Source organism: Rhinolophus ferrumequinum, chromosome 11, assembly GCF_004115265.2.
Source record: "Rhinolophus ferrumequinum isolate MPI-CBG mRhiFer1 chromosome 11, mRhiFer1_v1.p, whole genome shotgun sequence".
Lineage (NCBI taxonomy): Eukaryota > Metazoa > Chordata > Mammalia > Chiroptera > Rhinolophidae > Rhinolophus > Rhinolophus ferrumequinum.
This window is the reverse complement of record NC_046294.1, coordinates 60,582,688-60,593,159: the sequence shown is the minus strand read 5'-3', so window position 1 is coordinate 60,593,159 and position 10,472 is coordinate 60,582,688. Positions and strand designations below refer to the sequence as shown.

At 41.4% G+C, this 10,472-nt stretch overlaps 1 long non-coding RNA gene across 1 annotated transcript; it reads right to left on the bottom strand.

Annotated features, from left to right (window-relative positions):
* Positions 1 to 2,427: 2,427 nt before the first annotated feature.
* On the bottom strand, positions 2,428 to 10,368 carry LOC117030087 (uncharacterized). The gene is made up of 3 exons (XR_004424324.1): positions 10,305 to 10,368; positions 5,224 to 5,538; positions 2,428 to 3,659 (listed from the first exon to the last, which is right to left on the bottom strand). It is a non-coding gene; the product is annotated as an uncharacterized LOC117030087 (long non-coding RNA).
* Between the last annotated feature and the right edge of the window lie 104 nt (positions 10,369 to 10,472).

Genomic DNA, 10,472 nt, shown 5'->3' with positions numbered 1-10,472 from the left:
CTTCTTCGGCTCCACAAGACTACAAACCCAGCATACACTAAGGAACATCCTACATCAGAGTCAAACTACAGAGTTTTGAAAAGCAAATAAGGCATGGTTTAGCCTTCCTATTGCCCGACATGTGTTTATAACTTGACTTCAGGATAGCAAGCCAAACATAAAGTAGTCCAGGGTCAACTTCCACAACTTTCAAATTAATCCACACAGGTATATTAACTTAAAATTCCAGATGTTGCTGGGGCTCGCAAGCTGGTTCCTTGTGCGAGTTAAATGTCTCTGAAAATGAACAGTATGAGGCAAGAAATAGAACACTTACCATGTAATGACACAAATGTTTTCCCAAGGAAAATTTGCTTCCAGTAAACCTGATTTTAAAAGCTGGAGAGTAAGGAGTTGTAATCAACATTTAATAAACATTTATTAGGTACCTACTGTGTCCTGGAGATACAGTGGTGAACGAGATAGAGGCGGCTCAACCTGCATGGAGTTTATGTTCCAGTGGGGCAAATACATAAGAAACAAGAAAATGCAATGATTATAGGAAGTTTAGTAGAAATACACAGAGTAAGAAAATTGAATCGCTGGAGCAGGCTACTTCAGATAACATGGGTAGAGGAGGTCTTCCTTAGGAGGTAAATGTTTAGCAGTGAGAATTTCATAAACAGTGAGAATGAGCAGTCATACAAAAAAACGGGGTGAATTATTTCAGGTAGAGAAGGTAGCAAACTACAAAGGTAATGAAGAGAGTAGGAATCTAGAGAGCTTGAGGGTCAACAGAAGGCAAGAGTTTCTGAGACAGTGAGCAATTAGAGGAATGAAGGGAGAGGTGGGGCAGATTATGTAGGGTCTTGTCGAATTTAATCAAGGATGATCAAAAGGTAACCTATTGGGAAGTATTTAGCGTTCTACTACTGGGAGTAACTTGATATGATTTACATTTAAATAAAAAATCACAGTGGAGAGGGTGGACTCAGTATGATACATTGGCTGATCAGATTGAAGAAGTCAAGGATGACACGTAGGTTCGTGGCTTGCCTTAAATTCAAGAAAAAGTGGATGAAATTAGAAGGCAATTGTGGTCATCCAGCAAGAAATGGTGGCATACTGGATCAGACTGGTGTTGGTGGAAAGGGAGCACAGTGGACACATTCATTACATTTGTCTACTCTTTGGGGTTGCTCTTGCTTTGTATGACCTATAGGATAATCCTGGTCTGCCGGTAAAAAATAATGCTCCTCAAAAATTTCACTTCAAAAACTTGGTGTATTTAACTGAAGGGAGAATGAGATCAAATATTAGAGCTTATCTCAGTAATTGACAGTTCCATAGCTGCCTCAACCTGCATCTTCTGTCCGGTTCACTTATAGAACCTTGCTTTCTCTTAATTTTATATCTGACTGCATCGATAAGTAGACTAATCTTCACCTTCTTAATTCTATCCTAACATTCTAACTTAAGACAAGAAATCTTTTGTTGGTTATCAGCTCTATACTTATTAGCAGTGTGACCGTGGAAATGTCACTTCTTTCTGAGCCCCAATTTCCTTATCTGTAAAATAGGAGCAGTGATAGCTGGGAGATTACTATGAGATTGACATAATATGTGAATAGATTGTGCAAATGATAACCATCTATTCAAAAAGAAAGCATAAATAGTACTTTTCTGTCTTTATCAGCTTGTATTCCATCAAAATCAAGGATATCCTCCTATTTTTATATCTCACTGAGCAAACCTAGAATATTCCCACCCCTGATATATAAAAATGACACCAGAGACTCACAATCACTATGGAATTTGCCTTGAGTGGCTTCTCCATTGCTGGAATTTTGTTTGTGGACATATAACCACATATTCTGCTCATCCCTATTCACTTTGTGACCAAGGACGCACATCTTTCAGAGCTGACAGAGAATCTTAGGGTATAAAATTATTCTAGTGAAGAAGTTCTCAGATTGTGGTCCAAGGACCCATGGAGATTCATGAGACTCTTTCAGGAGTTCATAGCGTTCTTCCTTTTTCGACTACCTGTCTGTATACTCCTGGGTTTTCTTCATATTCTTCAACCAAAACAACATATTGCAACAGGTGGAATGCAGAAGGAAAGATAACATAGCACCCTTCTAGTAAACCAAGAATTAGAGAGTTTCCAAACTGTAAAACAATATTTATTCTTCTCACTATTCTTTCTCAGAAATATAGCTATATATTTTTAAAGTATGTTACTTTATTGTTATTATTAAATAAGTCAGTACTTCAATTTTTTACTTTTAATTTCTAATAGGGTAAATATCGCCAGATATGATCCATATAAACAAAAGCTCTTTGGTGTCTTCATAACCTTAGGAATGCAAAGGGTTTCTGAAGACAAAAAGAAACATTGGAATACTGAAATTAACCAACCTGGGCAGCATTACTAAGCAGGCCTATGATTTCAGTCACGGTAAGGTCTACAAATCAACTGGGTGTAAGCTAATTATTTATTCCTTCTGTTTATCCTCCTGCCTTCCTTTCTTTCAAACATTTTATTGAGAGGATCAATGAGTAGATATTGGCCAGGCTCTGTCAAAAAAAATCGTGGTACAAAAATAATACAGTCCTGCTGTCAAGGAGCATGGAACCTGGTGAATAAAGCAGTCAATCAGATAATTACAAGAACATGAGTTCGTAGAAGAGTTTTGACATCTGCCTAGTAGATCAGAAGGAGAGAAACAGAGTATATTTCTTGTGACAACCTAAGACCTGAATAAATGGTCCAGCACTCCTTTTAGGCTTGTGGATCTTTTTGTACAAGTGCAGTTTGCAGACAGCTTCCGTCAATCATGACTTCAGGATCCCCCTCAGCTTTCAAGTCAAGGCCAATGACTAAGGACAGCACAAATGCTAGGGCCTGGCCATTTCTTCCCAAGACAAGCTCATCTATGTGTACCATTGCACCAGAATTCCCTGCTGGCTGAGACTATCTCAGAGTTACATTCCTGAGTAACTTTCTACCCAGTCCTTTTTCCTTCCTTCCTCTCACAGGTGTCAGAACTACACTGCAGTATTTAAGGGCAGATACTGCCGGCAGCTGACCTTTAAGGGGATTAGTTGGGGCAAGCAGTGACACTGCAAGTATGTGCAAACAGGATAGAGATTGGTTGGGGCTACGGGGCATGTCCGCATCAGGTAATCTGATGGTGAAGGGGTGGTGAAGGTAGGATGAATGTAATGTTCTTTGTTCCTTTGTAAGCTTGTCAGGCAAGTGTGGCCAGTTCCTGGCTTTTCTAGGAATTCAGCATTCCGACAGCACTTCTGAACAGATAAAATAGCTGCTAATTTGACATTGTTCTTTTAGGAGCACAAAGTCCCTATTGTAATAAAAGTCCACATTTCCCCCCCTTTTAATCAAACCATGCCAAATGTATTGGTGCTGATGAATTCCAGTTCTTCTTGAGTCCCTTAGTTGTTGTCGAAGTGGCATAGCTCTCTGCTCTGGGTTCATCTGGTCACTCGGGGAAGGGGGAATGTGTGTAGAATTCAATAAGGGTATGGATTTGGTTAGAATAGATGGTCATTGATCTTGGCTGGGGTTTAGTTCTGATAAAGTCTGTAGATGCTGGCTGAGCATAATCTGGGAAGGAGTTTTCTGGAGGCATTTGTTAAACCATTGAAGAATGATTCTAAAAAGGAACCACAGGTTGAAACTTAAGTAATAGGATAAAGTGTAGTACTGATCTGAGCCAAGCCCATAAGCCAGAAGATAGCCAGGAAAATAAGTCAACAAAGTTTAAAAAGGAAAGTTTTAGAGAAAAGTAAGAGTGTCCTTTCAGAGATGGCCTTTCAAGTATCTTGGTCATTTCAAGTTCTCCCTGGTATGATATGTTAATCCAAGGACCACAGGAGGTGTTAGAACAGAAAAAACTCCTCCTTGGGTTGTGAGATGATAGTCTAGAGCTGTGCAGTTGTTTGAAACAACTCAGGCCGTGGAATCTAAGGATTTCCTTTGTGCCCAAATGGCTCTGGCAGTGAACGTGGCTATTTGACTGATAGTGTGGGTGAGATTTCATTTCATCATATCACGTTGGTAAGTAACAAGACCTACAGATGAATAGATGTCCCACAATAGGTAATGCTCTATGTGTATATGTCCCGAATACCCTGTGGTTAAATCTCAGCCAGCCCAAGTGCAGCAACTGTTATCTTCATAGGCATCAGGATTCTCATCAGGATAAGGGAAAGGATCCTTTATTCCCTTGAGGATGAGAGGGGATTATTAGCGTTTTGAAGGATAAACAAAGAGGTGACCAGTTTCTCTACAGCAGATTCCCCATGTTCTCTAGGAGTCTACGCAGTCAGAGCCCCAAGATCTGTAGTATGTAGTAAGATTTGTAGTATGTGCAGATGAAAACAACCAGAGGGGCACAAGTATGCCGAAGAGATTTTTGAGACTAAGGGGACTATTTGTGGGGAGGTTTTGAGGGATTTGGTCAAGCCAGAGGTCGATGGACAGAAGGGAACAAGGCTGAGTAGTTTGATTCAAATCGTAGGCTGGTAAGACAGATGGGATCGCAGAAGTGTATACCTAAGGGGGTTGTTAACAGCAGCTGGGTGGAGGTGATTTTTAATCGAAGGTCTTGGTTAGAAGTAAGATGCTGGGGCAGACAGGCATAGAGAAAGCAAGTTAATGACCTTTTACTGTTTGAGAAGGTCACATTTTGGTGCTCATAAGTGCATTTTCATTGGCAGTGGTGGTCAGAAAGCATGACTTGGCTGTTAATGGAGAGTGTTAGGAAGAAACAAGGAGTAAGAAATAGTCTTTGGGTAAAATAGGCACATGAGTGTTCCACTTGGTGACCGGGGCGTATGACATTGAGCAGTTAGGAACAGATGGGTAATTGTAAATGCAGACTGCAGTAGGATCAAGGAAGCTATGGAAGGTACGGGGAGGGAGGAGACAGATCTAGTCGTACCATTTTATCACAAGGGAATAGGTTGGGATTTGAAGACAGTTACAGGTTGGTTAGTGACCCCTAACCATTTGAACAGTTTTGGAACTCCAGGGAGGGGACATAACAAGGATGTTGTTGTTGAGGACTAACAGTATCGATAAGAGCTCTTACTAAATTACCCCTGATTTTAACATCTCGTTTCCCTAAGTGGTTAGCTGTTAAAAGGGGGAAAGTCCCCATTGAATTCCTGGAACATCCCTAATCTTGTTTAGTCACTTTGGGTTGGGTGTCTTACCTGGATTAAATTGGAGCCATGGCTTATATTTGAGGCAATCCCTTTAAAAATGTCCAGGGTTTTTGCACAACAAGAGGCAGGGTCTTGATCTGGTGTCCATGGAGAATTGGGGGTAAGGGTTTTATTTAATTATTGAAGTTGCCATTAGTTTAGCTGTTTGTTTTTCCCCTGGGAGTCTAAGGTCCGAGTAATTGGGTTTGTCTTTTTCTATAGTCTTTGCTACTTGGTTGGCTAATGAGGCAATTTCATCGGGTCTTTTTGCCATCCAATCGTGGTTATGTTGTTGTAATATGGTGTCAAGGGCCTCATGAAGACCTGCAACAAAGACAGAGTCGAATTCGTTAGTTTCATCATTAAGGTCTTTGATTCCAGAATTTTATGGGAAAGTTTGCTCAAAATGATTGAACTAATCTAGGATGGATTCATCCTTTCCTTGAATGCATGGGTAAACAGCTTTCTGACGTATTTGCCTAGGGAAAATTTGGGGACTGGCTTTTAATAATTGTGCCTGTTTCTGTGAGGCACTTAAGTCTGCGGCACCCAGGACTTTAAAGTGTTACAGAGGGTGGCTCCAGTCTGCAGAGTTCGTTCCTGCAATCTCTAGCTAGGACATTGCCAACCAACATGTGGATGAGTTAGTACAGAACAGAAAGACCTGGCTGGTAAGAACTGATGATCAGACTAAATGGCGTTCAATTCAGAGGGATTCATTTTTGGGTTTGGAAAATCTTTAACGGTGGCTAAAAGTTTTGCTTTAGCCCCAGGAGTCAAAGAGACAGTTTTGACTCCTTAAGAATTATCGAAAATTTTAAAAGGAGACATGGAGGGAGAAGGTTCAGGAACTGGGATTTATGAAGAATAAAGAGGGGGTTCAGGTAGAGAAGGATAGATGGGGGAACCAAAGGAGAAACTGAGGGACTTTGAGGAGAAAACAGTTCAGGGGATTCTGAAAGGGAGGTGGATTGCTTGCTTAAGTCTCTTCTTCTAATTTATGGAGGTGTTTATTAAGTTTTAAAATGATTTTCTTGGTAGGAGGCAATAGGTGCCTCCTGGTTTCCTTTGAGGCCTTGAAATAGCAATTAAAGAAAGCCTCCCATTGTTTTTGGTGGGTTCAAAAATCTCAGCATTGGAGTTAAGATCTCAGATAAGCTAATTGGGAAATTTCAAAGGAGCCCCCTTTTGGCTAAGAAAGTTTTAAGCCATCCTGTGTAATTTTTACCAGAAATTAAACCAATTGCAACTATCCAGACTGTAAGTTTTAACCAAGAGTTGTCTGGCATTAGTAACGGAGGTATTGTGGTTAAACGACCGTTTGATACGGTATTTGAGGTATAACTCACTGAAATCATTTATGTTCTCAGAGAAAAGATACCTGTCACTTTTATCAAGATTTTACTATTTTACATGGAGACGTAAAGAGCAAATATCCTAATGTCTCATTGTGTTTTCCAGCACATTCATACATGAGCATTTTATATGATAGAATAATATGTCTTTGTGTGGAGACAGAGTCCCAGAGAGTGGTTTCCAGGCTCTCAGCCTCACGTGGCAAGGTGTTGGTGCGGTTATTAGTTGGCTATCAGCTGTAACCAGTTAGCCATGAGCCACTAATATAACTGCCATTGGCTAAGCTAGCAAGCGCGGATTGTGGCTACCAAGTGGGGTTGGTTGGTTGGCAGAGAAGCGGATGACAGATTGTGGCTCCTGCTTCCTGTGTCTCCAACCCAGCCACCAGCAAGAATATAGTGGTATGACTCCCCTATCTATGCCTCAGTTGGTGGTCTTTTTTGGCCTCACCATATTCTGCATTCTTGTGCAGGGAGCAGGAGCTGAGTCCCTGCATTACATGTTATATTAGAAATTAATTTGAAATATCTTTTTATTTGTCCTTTATATGACGTTTAGTATTTTTTCTTTTTTATTCAGTGTGTAAGTAGCTTATTATATTTGAATTTCATTTCAGAATAGTAAAAGGCCTCTGAAAAGTGTTCTGAGACTCAATTTCCAATGTGGATTGGGGTTCCCCCCAACCACAAGTAATCCTTAGACACCCTATTAGTGTCTGAGAATTTAACTCAATTTTGAAACTATCCAGATATAGTCAAATTCTACAGGTAAAGGGTTCAGTCCTATAAAACAGCCCTCCACTTCAGAAGCCGGTCTCAAGCCGAGGTTGTTACTTGTGCTTCTGACCAACTGGCTATAAATCAGAGATTCTCATGACCCCCTCCTTGGGTTTGATTAATTTGCTAGAACAGCTCACAGAACTCAAGAAAACCCATTTACTCACTATATCATAAGTTTATTACAAAGGATATTAAAGGATATAGACTACCAGCCAGATGAACAGATATATACCGCAAGATCCACACAAAGGGTCTTCTGTCCCCGTGGAACTTGGGGCCTGGCATGGTAGCATGTGGAAGCATTCTGGTTCCCTATCCTGGAAGCTCTCCAAACCCCCGCCTTTTGGGTTTTTATGGAGGTTTCATTACATAGGCACGATTGATGAACTCATTGGCCACTGGTGATTGATTAAACCTCAGCCCCTCTCTCCTTCCTGGAAATCAGGGAATGGGATAAAAGTTTCTATTCACCTTTGGTTCCCCTGGCAACCAGACCTCTTACTTAGACACTTTGCAAAGGTCATGTTCCTTAACATAAACCCAGTTGTGGGGAAGGGCTTGTTGAATAACCCCATTTCACCTTTAATGGCCTGAAGTATTTTCAGGAATTAAGAGGATACCAAATATTGTAACAAATCATGCTCCCATTGTTGTTATTGCTTAGGAAATTCTGAGAGTTTCGGGAGCTGTGAGCCAGGGCCTGTGGATGGAAACCAAATATATCTGAGAAATATATTAGCTTATCTGAATATTATATGTGTGTGTGTGTGTGTGTGTATTATAAATCACAATATTGCAATCGTCTATAACATATTTTATAATTTCCTCCCCTGCTAATGGAGAGAGGGCTAGTGTCTTATTTTGAGGAAAATTACTTTGGGAATTAAAAGATAATTGGAAATAAACTCAGTTGAAAATCAAGGTACCTGAAGTTTATTCTTGAATCTCAGTAACTGGCAATGTGACATTCGCCAAGTTATTACCTCTGGATCTCCATTGCCAAACATTAAATGAATCCATTAGACTAAGAGGTTTCCAAGATCTCTTTTCTACTTATTCTTTGAATAAAGACTTTTAAACTTTCTTCACAGTGAAGTGCTACTTTGATTACACCCATAAAGAAATTTCCAACTTCACTGTTTAACTCTTCAATATTGATGACCTAGTAAAAATTTTAATGTTTTAACAATCAATGACACGCTTTCCCAGGCAATCAGGAAGGTGGTGCTACTGTCAGTGTATCTCTAAACAGTAAGTATGCTAGCTTAATTATATGATGCCAGCTTTTACTCTTAAGGGCTCTAAAACCTACAGGTACAGTGTTGTGTCCCCCTACCCCTTTCCTTTGCAGTGTGTGCCTACAGTAGAAAGCACTTTCACTTCTGAGCTTTCAAGGGTAACTCCTCTTGCCCAATGGAATTTTGGCTTTCAGGCCTAGAAACCAAGATAAGGTTATTAAGTACATTTATTTTAACACCCCACGCTCAAGCCAGAATCTAAGGAGACAAAGGTGAGTAATGCGGACTTGCTCCCTTTGAATACTTATCATCTGATGGAAAGGGTGGACGTGCAAATACTTATTTTAACCAGTGTGATGAGGGCAAAATGCATTGCTCTAGAGAGCAGTGACACAGGAAAGTCTGTCTTCTTCATTACTTGTCCTTGATGCTGGCCCAGGGCCTGACATCTAAAAAGTGTCAGGTGTCTGTAAAGGAAAAGAGCTCCAACTTCCAACAACACCCTATAAAGTCCGGGGAGCTCTCACAGAAAAGGGTAATATTTACACCGAACAAGGAAGCACCTGGAAATAATGTGTGGAGGAGGAAGAAACTTTGCTCTCCAAGTTCTTTCTGCTGGTTCAATAATCAGCTAGACAGGACACAGATGAACAAGAGAAAATAACCAAATCTAATTGCATTCATATGCATGGGGAACCCCACATAAATGAGTCAGAGACCCCACATGCATGAAACGTTAAAGGACAGAAAGGTAAAATGTGACATTCTGAACTAAGGATGAGGTAAGTGACCTGGGGACTTGAGAGGGTCATTCCAAGATGACAAGAGCAGATTTTTAGTAATCAGACATTTACCCAGCCCTATAGATGTGTCAAAAGAGGTAATGTCTGATAATCTCTTATGAGCAAGACCCCCATTTCAAATTCTTCTAGGTAGTTAAGGGAGGGGCAGAAAGGTCTCCTGAACCCACAGCTAAAGTTGCCTTTAGCTCAAAACAATCCCCATACCACTGAGGCACATCTTAGGTGGCTCTTTCTGAACCCTCACAAGTGCCACCTAATAATTATTGGCGATCAGACTGGTACACTGAGACACTATTCACGAGATCAGCTTTCTCCTACCAGCTCCCGTCCTCATCTTGGGCAAGTTACTTCCTTTCTCTGGGTTTCAAGCTTTTCAGCGGTAAACGGAGAGGAGGAGGAGTTGTGCAACCGATTCTGAAGGAGGAAGGGAGGGAGAAAGAAAGAGAGAAAACTAAATCCTATACAGGTGGCGGGGCGGGGCGGGGGGGGGGACAGCTAGTACATAAAACTATAAGTTTGTACTAGAACTGAATTCCCTTGTGGATAATAGGCAAACAACATTAACAGGAAACCAAACAAAAACCAAGCCAAAAAAAAGGTAGTGAAAGTTTTGGAAAACGGAAGGACGAGCAGTTCTCAAAGAGCTGGGGTGCCTGGGGGTAGCAAGTAAAATATTCTGAGAAAAAAAAAAGAGAGAGAGAGAGAGGGTAAGGACAAAGCGAAGAAAAGCAAATAAAAGAAAACTGCACTTACTAATCAGATCTTTCCCTCTCTGGGCCCCTTTCTCACCTCTGTCTCCCTTCGCAGCCTCTCCCACCTCCCTCCACTCGGTCTCTCTTTGACCTTTGTCCTCCCACCCCATTCTTTCTCTGTCCCGTCCTCTCTCACTTCGAGTTGTCCCTTGGCGACAGTACCTGTCCCTGGGCTCTCCCTGGGATCAAGGTCCTGGTGAGCAGGGGTGCGCGCTCCCGAGACCCACGCTGAGCGCCCAGCACCCCCTCCCCCTTCCCGCCTCCCAGAGACCGAGACCCCGCCCCCGCCAGGCTGCGGGTTTCCGGCCCTCTGGTTATTTTAAGACGCGC